Source organism: Durio zibethinus, chromosome 22 (assembly GCF_047325235.1).
Source record: "Durio zibethinus cultivar Kanyao isolate XHJ-2024 chromosome 22, ASM4732523v1, whole genome shotgun sequence".
NCBI classification, from domain to species: Eukaryota; Viridiplantae; Streptophyta; class Magnoliopsida; order Malvales; family Malvaceae; genus Durio; species Durio zibethinus.
In genome coordinates this window covers 14,436,331-14,447,076 of record NC_143183.1, presented here as the reverse complement: position 1 = coordinate 14,447,076, position 10,746 = coordinate 14,436,331, and the positions used below count along the sequence as shown (strand labels likewise).

General features: G+C 26.2%; 1 pseudogene across 1 annotated transcript; it reads right to left on the bottom strand.

Annotated features, from left to right (window-relative positions):
• Positions 1-799: 799 nt before the first annotated feature.
• Positions 800-3,074, bottom strand: LOC111307098 (small ribosomal subunit protein eS24z-like; annotated as a pseudogene). The gene is made up of 5 exons (XR_016331944.1): positions 3,000-3,074; positions 2,767-2,808; positions 2,507-2,676; positions 1,170-1,256; positions 800-1,078 (listed from the first exon to the last, which is right to left on the bottom strand). The product of XR_016331944.1 is annotated as a small ribosomal subunit protein eS24z-like (transcript).
• Between the last annotated feature and the right edge of the window lie 7,672 nt (positions 3,075-10,746).

Here is a 10,746-nt window from a genome sequence, read left to right as displayed (position 1 = left end):
TCAGCACCATTTTCGTAATTTTGATTAATTGACTGCTAGCATTTAACTGCTACATTAACGATATTATTAACAGAAGGATCATTTTGTTACGATCATAAATACAAAAAATCTATATTTTATTTTTTAAAGTTTAGGGTGCTAAATCAATATATACATCTTAAATTTCATATCCTTTTTGCAATTACACCATAAGATCAGAAATTTCGCACCCATCTCGCAATAAACGATATTTTTGTCAATAACAATAATGTACATGATTTTGTTATTACGGCAGCTTTCCTCACCACAACTCTTACGAACAGAAGCGAAGGGTGAATCGACTATGGTTAAATTGATTAGGAAAAGTAAGGTTAGGATTTCAATTTGAGTGAATTAATTTTGGGTTAATCAATTTTAAGTGACTCAAGATTCCTTAAGATTCTTTCTATAGTGATTTTGAGTTAAAAATTAATGGATTCTGGATGAAAAAGATTTAAGGTTGATAATGATTTTCTCCAAATCCGTTTTGTATGTTTAAAGGATTTTATCAATTAAACAAATAAAATAATTTTCACATCAAATAAAAATAACATGTAAAAAATATTTAATTATTCACATGAAATTAACTATGCGTGTCTTAAACTCTACATTGTTAGATCTTAGATACTGAAACCAAAATTGAATAACTCTACAAACGTTGGGACCAAATTTAGCATTTAACCTTATCAACCTTATCCAACTTGAATGGAGCTTTCAAGCCTGATCCACCTCTAAGTCGAGTCTAAAATACAAACTATAAAGCATTAAGCCACAGAACACATAAACAGGAAATGATGTAGATTTCAATTTTCAACCCCAAAAAATTCCTTCCATATTAAATGAAATCTCCATAGGAACAGGTATAGTAGGTCCAGTATACAAAATTCAAAAGGATAATAAAAAAAGGAAAAGAACTCAGCATTTCATTTGAAGTTCAGTAGCTAATAAAAGAAATGGATATAAATGACTAGGGTCTTGATTGTATTGCTGCAAGAAACTAGCTCATAAATTCATAATCTATGAGATCTCACTTCTTCTTGGCAACATCTCCAGCCTTGGTCTGCATCACAACGTAACAGCAGTTTGATGCAGCAACAAATAATACACAAAAATTTCTGAAAAGAACAGTGGAAAAAAAACATCTTAATTACCTTCTTTACACCTCTGATCTTCTTGGCCCTGTTTTTCCTTTCCTTCATCTGTTTTCTGGACTTTTCAACCTTGGTATCTAGTCCGTTCTATAATCAGAAGAAAGAAGTTCAGTATCAATGCACAAGGCACATATTTGCATTAGCACATACATTCACTTATATAAATGCAAGAGGGTGGGGAGGAAAAGAGTGGAGGTTGTGAAAATTGATAACATATCCTCTATTATTAAAGTTCAAGCTATGATTTCATTAGTTATGTCACCCCAAAAGCACAAAATATGATCCATTGCTCAGAAGCTACTAAATTTCTACCTGACACAATGAGAGTACCTCTTTTCTAAAGATGTAGGGAGTATAGCTTGTTTGAATGCCTTTCCTAAACTCTTTTCTACATTATGAATGCGATTCTAAGGACAAATACCAACCCATAAGATCATAGCTAGCTTTAAGCAAGAATCCAAAATATCCAGAACTGAATGACATAGTAATGACATCGCATCTACAATAGTCCTTGGTTGAATAGAACTTCAAGAACAGAGTTACCAAGACCATAAACCCATTTAATCTAAGTTAGCATCAGAAAAGACAAAACTTAACAAAGTTTTTCATGCCTGCCAGTAGGCACCCTATCTCTAGGACTTGACTATTCTAATGAACATCATATAAACCATGAGTTAGCCTAATCAACATCATCACCATCCAATGAGAACCACAACATGATTATTGATTAGATGGTAGTTCTTGCAAAAGGTTCTTGACTAAATTTTCCTTAAAACTGATAAATATCTTGTTTCTTCCATTTAAGTTCTTGAAACCAGCTACTTTATCCCTAACAGAACCAACTACATAATCACAACAATGCTGGAAAACCACATACCAAGGATGCAGCTGTGGCTTTACAGTACTGCATCTCTCAATGGCCACCATGAAAAGTACAGGAAATGTAGCAACTATTACATTACATTTTTTTTTTTTTATAAGCAAAATATTGTTTCCCCGCTTATACTACTCCATATTCCGAGGAACATTTGAAAGAATTATTCACAATTATTACACCATTTCATGTCGTCCCTACAACTAGTAAGAATCTAATTTTTTAAAAAGATCAATCTAAACTAAGGTTGCCAAACACTGAAAGTTCTGAAACAAATGCAGTGTTTGAAATTAAGTGTAATTTATAAATTTGATCTTTTAAAGTCCTAAACCATTTATTTGGCAAGATAAAACACCTATAATTATTCAACTAGAATATACAAATTTAAGTGATTAACAAATAATCATTCATCTAAATGATAATCTTAAACTGAAATATAAATCATGATTAGAACAGTGATTACCCTAATCAGGCGGTACTTATGCTCATACTTCTTTGCATTCTCAACTGAATCATAATAAGACCAAACCCAGTTGATTTCCCTCCTCCAAAGTGAGTACGGAACTTGAATACAAAAATTGAATTCGGGTCTTTTACTTCATACATCCTGGCCAGTTTCTCCTTCAGCTCAGCCTACATTGCAATTCATACTTAAAACAGTTAAAAGAGTACCAAAAAACAATCACATTTAAACTTTAAACAAACAAATAACTAATTAAATACCTTTGAAACATTAGGTCTTCCAGGATGCAGAACATCTATGATCTGCACCAAAACCAAGAAAGACGGCAGCTTCTCAGTTTTCACCAAAAACCCATTTAGTCAAAACTCTTTCTTTTCAAGTTCATCCTACATTTTCTTAGTAACCAGACACATATTAATCAATCTAAGAAAAAGAATAAACAAATCAAAACTAAAATTTTTCATAAGGAAATTAAAGGAAAAAAAAAACCCACGAATTGCCTAGAGAATTGTGTTTTTGGATTGATCAGGATTATATACCACGTCATGAAAATTTTTAGAAATAAGGTACAAATTTATTATTGTACCTATGTAATTTTTCTAAATTTGTTAGCTAATATTTGAATTATCTAATTTTACTCTTATGTTTTCAATTTTAGAGTAAATTTGTCATCATATTTTAATTTTAGAATAATTAAGGTCAAATTATGTCATAAGTTTTTATACATTGTAAAAACATAGAATTTAATTCATGTATTACAATTTATATAAATTTAGTTTTTGCGTTATTTTGATTTAATAATTTTAATCTAATAATTAATTTTATCAATTTTTTTCATTAAAAATACTAATTTAATCATTAAGTTGATGAGATGAATGTTGACTTTAATAATAGGGCGTTGATTTGTTAACATAGTAATTTGGATGAATAAAATCAATTATTAAATTTTTTAAAAAATATACTTTTGAGTTTTTTTAACATCATATTTTAATTTTTAAAAATTTAGTATTTAAAAGTTTTAAAATTTTTTTGTCTTTTAAAAATAGTAAATGTATTTTTTACATATTTTATTTTTTTAAAAAGGTCATTTTTGAATTTTTTACTTTTTTCAAGTTTTAACATTTTATTTAATAAAAATATTTAATCTTTTGTTTTTAACTTTGTGGAGTTCTTATAAATTTTTTATTTTTTATGTTTTTTAGAAAAACTTTTATTTTGTAATATTTAAATAAAAATTAAATAAATTATAGAGAATATACAAGTCTTTAAAATTTGTTCTATTTTGGTTTATTTGATGTGGAAGAATAAAAAAGTCTAGGATAAAACAAAAAAAAAACAAAGCACGAAAAATGTTTAATTTCAATTTATTTTTTACTCGAATAAAATAAAAAAATGTAAAAATTTGTTACAATTTATAAACTCTTTTTAAAAACATAAATATTATAAAAATTTTCTTAAAAACATCAAAAATTAAACAACATGGAAAATTTTATAAAGATTCTATAAAATTAAAAATAATAAAATAAAAATTTTTAATTTTGAAAAAATACAAAAGCTTTCAAAAAAATGAAATTAAAAATATTAAAATACTAAAAAATTAAATTTAATCTTTTTAAAAAATCTAAAAATTTTATAAAAATTTGAAAACATTGCATTTTTATACTAAAATGATTAAATTTTAAATTTTATGCGAGTAGAAGAATTAAATTTTATATGAGTACAAAGATCATTTACATAATATCTAATAATCGATTTCATCCATCTAAGTCATGTTAGCAAGTTAATGTTACGTCAGCAAAGTTAATGGTCACATCATCAAAGCAATGAGCACGTCAATATTTTAAATGGTAAAAATTTAACAAAATTAGTTATTACACTAAAATTATCAAATCAAAATATATAAGAATTAACTTTGTATAAATTATAATACATGGACAAAATTTTTAATTTTCACATAGACCTCTAGTATAATTTGACAATAATTAAAGAATATTCAATAGAACATTTGGTTAAAAATTATTTTATAATTAAAAAGTAATTTTAAAAAATGCATTGCACAAAAATCAACCACAAATGAAATTTAAATTTTTATATTTTGTTTCTTTTATGTGAAGAGATTAATTTACACTAGTGTAAAATAAAATATTTTTTATTTTTTTAATCATTAATTTTAATAAATCAAAAGGATGAAAGAGAAATGTAAAAAAGATAAAAAAATTGTTGAATCTCATATCCTGTATCCATTAAAATTAATGATTAAAAAAATATTTTTTTTGGTGTAAATTGATCTCTTCCCTTCTTTTATTCTTATCATGATATTTTTATTAAGATATAAAGTCATATAATCTGATTTTTTTTCTTTTCTTTTACTTTTTCTTCCATCAGGCAATTTCTTTAATAAAAAATTACATAATACTTTTTTGGTAAACTTGTTCACAAGTAAAATCAAACAAGATTTTTCAAGCTCAGACTTAATCAAACCCAACCTAAACATTATTGTTAATTAATAAAAATAATTTTTATTTAATTTTAATTTATAAATAATTAAAATGTTAATATAAAACTATTTTTAATATGTTAAATTTTTTTAATAGTACAAGGCATTTGTGGACTCGATGAGTCTGATTGACCGGGATTTGGCCAAGGGTTTTAAGATGTCAGCTAAGTTAAATTTATAGACACTTTTATTTTTCAATTCGCCTTAGCCTTGTTTTCACGTCATGTCATTTTTTGGACTTTTTAATTATAAAATAGCTTTTAAAGAAATGGTTTATCGAATTTTCCCTACTAACTGATTTTACTTTAAAATTAAAAATACGATGATAAATTTATTCCAAAATTAAAAGTATAGTGATAAAATTACAATTGTTGAAAGATTAATGATAAATTTGGATTACTTATATAAATAGATGGTAAATTTGTACATTATCCCATTTTTCTTTATAATCAGTTCTTGATTTTTTTCTTCGGTTGCATTTTTTTTGGGTTACAAATATTTTTTCTTGAAAAAAATTGAGTTATTAAAGATATAGATATATATATACTCAAATATTAAAAAGAGCTAACAAAGTTTAATTTAACTAAAAAAACTTGTCCAAATCCAATATGATTTGATCAAAAAAAGTTAATAACTTGAATCCAACAAACTCAATTTGATTAGAAAAAGTCGATAACCCAAATAAGACCAACTTGATTTGATTAAAAAGTCAGCAATCCAAACTCAACCAACCCAAATCAAAATTGTCCTAATTTTGAAATGATCCAAATTCGGACAATCCAAAAGACTAACTCAAAATTAAATTGATTTGATCTTAAAATTGAACAATTTGTATCCAAAATGACTTAAACCCAATGATTTGAACCAACATAACGAGAGTGTCAAATCTAAAAACCTGAACTTGAACCTAAAACAACTTGAAATTTTTTTTAAACCAAAGTGATTTGACCCAAATCCAATTTGACATACCAATTGCTACCTTGTTAAAATAAAAAAATAAAAAAATCAATTTTTAATGATAATTAAATTGTATTCATATATGAGATTATTTAAAAAGAAATTGTTCATAATTTTTTTTAATTTAATTGTAATATTTTATTCATAATCTTTTCTAAATATGTTAATTTCATCTATTTTTTAAAATTGTTAAAATTCTATTATGACTGCCTATAAAATTCTGTGTTTACACCTTCCAATCACATATTGTCAAATCAATTTTTTTTTTTTAATTTTCAAAATAAGTTTTAGCACCCTTAATCCCTTCAATATCTGTAGCACAACACAGTCAATTTCCTCTTATCTTTTTCTTTTTCTTCTTGCATTGAGTTCATCACAATTCCACACTAGATTTCTTCTTCTTATTATGCATATAAAAAATCTTAGATATTTTCAAATAATATAATTGGAATACAAGAGGAACTGAGAGATAAAAAATGGCATAAATATAAAAGCACTTAAACTAAAAATAAACAACCGTCTTTTAAAAATAAATAATTATCTAAGTTTTTATCGTTTTATTATAATCAATTGAATTCTCAAACATTTATTTTCATCCATTTAAGCTTTTTAATATCTTAAATCCTTAAACATTTATTTTCATCCATTTGAGCTTTTTAATATCTATTTTTATCTTACTAAACTCTTGTTTCGACGAAATTGGTGATGGCAGTTAACCAATTTTTGTTTAATAAGCGTTCAATTAAATGAAAATAGATGTTTAAAGGCTTAATTGATTGTAACAAAATGATAAAGACTTAAATGATTTTTTTGAAATTACAAGTATACGTTACTATCATAATCAAGTATTACTTAATTACATCTGTAGATACTTAATTTTGTCCCAGTCTAAATTTGTTTGGACTTTGTCAAGTTAATTACGTGAATCAAAATCAAATTCAAAATTGATTGGGTTAGGGCCTAATCTCTGTTGTTTAGATTATTTATGTCTATGGGCCAAAATTCTACGACAACTTGATTTGCAAACTCAAAGGCCTAAAGTTATGGCTTAGAACCCATATGAAATCCCAAGCCTTGTTTTAAGATTTATTTATTTAATTTTGTAAAAAAAGAAAGAAAATAAGAACAAATAAAATTGAAATTAAAAAAAAAAAAAAGAAAAAGATAGAGGTCAACAGCACTGAGAGGGCTGGCTGACCTTTAGTTTTCTACAAATCTCACCCCACAAGAGGAAGTCCACCCTGTGACTCCCTTTTTCAACTATGGTAGAGTCCTCAACCCTTTATAGAAACTTGGCTTAAGCTACATAAAGAAAAATAAACCCTAAGACTCTACAACACCTTTGTAACATAAGGGTCGATCGTTGGGAAAACTACTGGAAGCATTTGGAAACCCCAAAATCCTAAAAGACGAGGGGTCCAAAATCCTATCCAACTCTATAAATTGAGCATCGATGATGATTGAAAAAATAATAAAAAAAAAAGATAGGAGCTTTCACTAAAAGAAAGAAAAAAAAAAAAACAAAGTTCCAAGCCTCTACAATAAAAAAAAAACCAAAAAAAAAAAAAAAAAGTTCCTAGCTTGTCAAAAAAATCTAACACCCAAAAATAGAAAATTCAGCCCTTGGAATGGGGAGCCAACACCAAAAAACCAAAAAACTAAAAAAAATAAAAAGTTTTGGTCAAAACTTTAAAGGCCAATTTAGGGGTTTCAGGGTAATTTCAAGCAAAAAGGAGGTTGAAAGTGGTTAAAGGCCAAAAGGAGTTTTTGGGGGGTTTTTTGGGGCATTTTCTACTAACTAGTGATGCTAGTCGGCAGCAATGACACTGACGACGGAGCATAACGACAATCAACTATTTTTTTAGGTTTTCTTGTTGACAAAAGAGGTTTTTTTTTTTCAAAGAAAAAAGGATTTTTTTTTGAAAAAAAGATATATTGAATTTTTTTAAAAAAATATCCCTATTATAGTTGAAAAAAAATCATCAAAATATTACATTTTAAGGGTAAAAGTCTTCGTGTTGGCCCGACCCAACTCGAAGATTCGTGCACCCGACCTGAAGACCCACACCTTCATTAACCTTTCAGACAAGTCTAGCAAAACCAGTATCGAACAAGACCTAGCCATTCTAAACAGTTAAAAATAGCCTTAGATCATTACTGAACCACTCATAAATTGCTAAACCGCCCCCGGACCATTTAGAATTGTTGACTAGTTTGTTGACCAGTCGGTTTAGGGTTTTTTTTGCTTTTTTTGTTATTATTTTAATTATTCCTTTTTATTTATTTATTTATTTTATCCATTCATGCTAAAAATTCTAAATTTCTAAAATAAATATCTAATTTTATTTTTAAATGAAAATAAACTATTGTTTAATAGAATTAAAATTTAAACTTCTTTTTTAAAAGAATTTGGTAATTTTAAATTCCATCATTTTCAAAACAAAATAATAAATAAATAAATATGAGAAAAGGATATTTTTATCCGATGGTGAGATTTTAAGGAAATTCTTGTAGTGATTTTCATAAAATCTCTAAGTGAAAATATTTTTTTTAAAATACTACCAACGTATCGGAGTATTTATAAAAAAAAAATCAATAGAAATAAAAGTTCCTTTTTCTTATACTGAAAAAATGTAAAAATAATAAAATAGTAATAAAAATGAAAAAAATTAATAAATAAATTTTTGTAGAAAAAGGACAAATAATTTATAAAAAAAAAATAAAGATAAAATTAATCATACAAATAAAATATATGTAATAATATTTGATTATTTGTATTGCATTTATATCATTAATTTTTAAAAAATAAACATGACCCTCCAAGAATGGGATTCTAAAGAAATTTGAATAGTGATTCTAGGTAAAAAAAAATTTTTCAATGTTAACCACATACTAGAACATTTAAAGAGATTTTTTAACAAGAAGATTTTAATTTATTTTTCTTAAATAAAAGAAAATAATCTTTTTAAAAAAAAAAAAGAAAAAAATTTATAAAAAAAGGAAAAAGGATGAAATAATAGAAGAGGATATAAAACATATTATGACAAAAAAGAATGAAGTTAAGGAATTTTCTTAAATACTAAACTTAAGACCATTTTGGTAAGATTAAATGGTAACACATAATTAAATAATACCATTTTCTAAAAATGGGCACTATAGGGGTGCTAATGCTTTTCATGGCATAACTATACTCTTAAATCCAAACTATTTTCACAGAGTCTAAAATTATCTTTTTAATAAACTTTTAGTTAATTTTAAGATTTTATTAAAAGGATAAGTTTTAATAGGTGATCAATCATACCTAGCTATAAAAGATTGATGGCGACTACATTTATTTTTTAAATTCATCTAGCAACCCCAAAACGATTATGCAACTTGACTACTACACTAATGATACAATTTTTTAGATAGTCAGGTTAAAAATTAATTATGAGTTATCCTTAATTTTCATTCAATGGTCTTAATCGGTAATTAACTTTAACTCTCTAGATTTTGAGTTTTTAAAAACAAACAACAAAAAAATAATGATGATGATGATGATGATGATGATAATAATAATAAAAGAAAAGAAATGCATTTGCATATCTTTTTAATCATGTTATTTTTTGTACATATTATTCTCAATAAATTATGGGGCATTTGTGTTAATTATCTACGCACACATGATAACATGTTGCATTTCATGCATGAGCTCTATGCTCGAGCTCCGTCCATCATAAGAGGAAGTAAAGTACCTATACTCTCATGAAGTGATAACCTCCGTAATGGCAAGTGAAATATTTCTACTCAAATTGAATTTTTTTCATTCGTAGCCTTTAATGGGTAAGGATTAAGACAACTTACTAGTTTAGCATGGACGACAGTGAAAAACAATTTGAAAACCTCTAAGTGTGTGTCAATTCCAACAAAGTATATAATAAGCTATAGGAAGCTAATATTAGATAGAGCCTCACCAACCCAGTTATAGAAGGCACCAAGGTTTAAGACAAATGGGAAGGTATTTTCCCGATAATTCCAAAATATGAAAAAAAAAATTGTGTGTTTCAAATAAACAAAAAATAGAAAAAAAAGGGTGAAAATGATGGGTTTTATTTTAAAAAAAAACACACACACAAAAAAGACAATTTTTTTAGAATGCAAAAATAATAAAGGATTAGTAAAAAAGGCTATTATTCCATTTAGTTATGTAACACCCATGTTTATGAGTAAAGGAAAATTAATTTTTTTTTTCTAATCTTGAATCATATCTTTATACTAACTCAATTTTGTCTTTTTTTTTTCTCTTTTTTCTTTCACATAAATCTCATCATATGTTTCCCATTAAGATATTTCCTCTAAGACACATTTCTTTCGAGAATTTTTTCTCATGAATTATGTAGAATTACATATTTGCTCATCATCTGCAAACATCTCATTTGAGTCATATAATGAGGTACATATTTGGTCGAAGGAAGCTCAATAAAAAAAAAAGATTGTTTGCCTACTAGTTATGTGTTTGGGTTATCTGAATATGTGTATTTGAATCTCACACAAAATAATTTAAAAGGTTTATCCATCATTTATGGTTAGTTAAGTGAAAAAAGAAATGAAAGATTTTGTGAAAAGTATGGCCATATTACATCCCTTATTCCGGTAATGATTGAGGAACATTTGATCAGAGTGGTTATACAGTTTTAGGATTCATCCTATAAGTGCTTCACTTTTAACCAAAAGGATTTGGTGTCAACCATCAAGGAATACTCGATTTTGCTTGGGATAGAACTACAATATTTGGACAAAGTGGTTA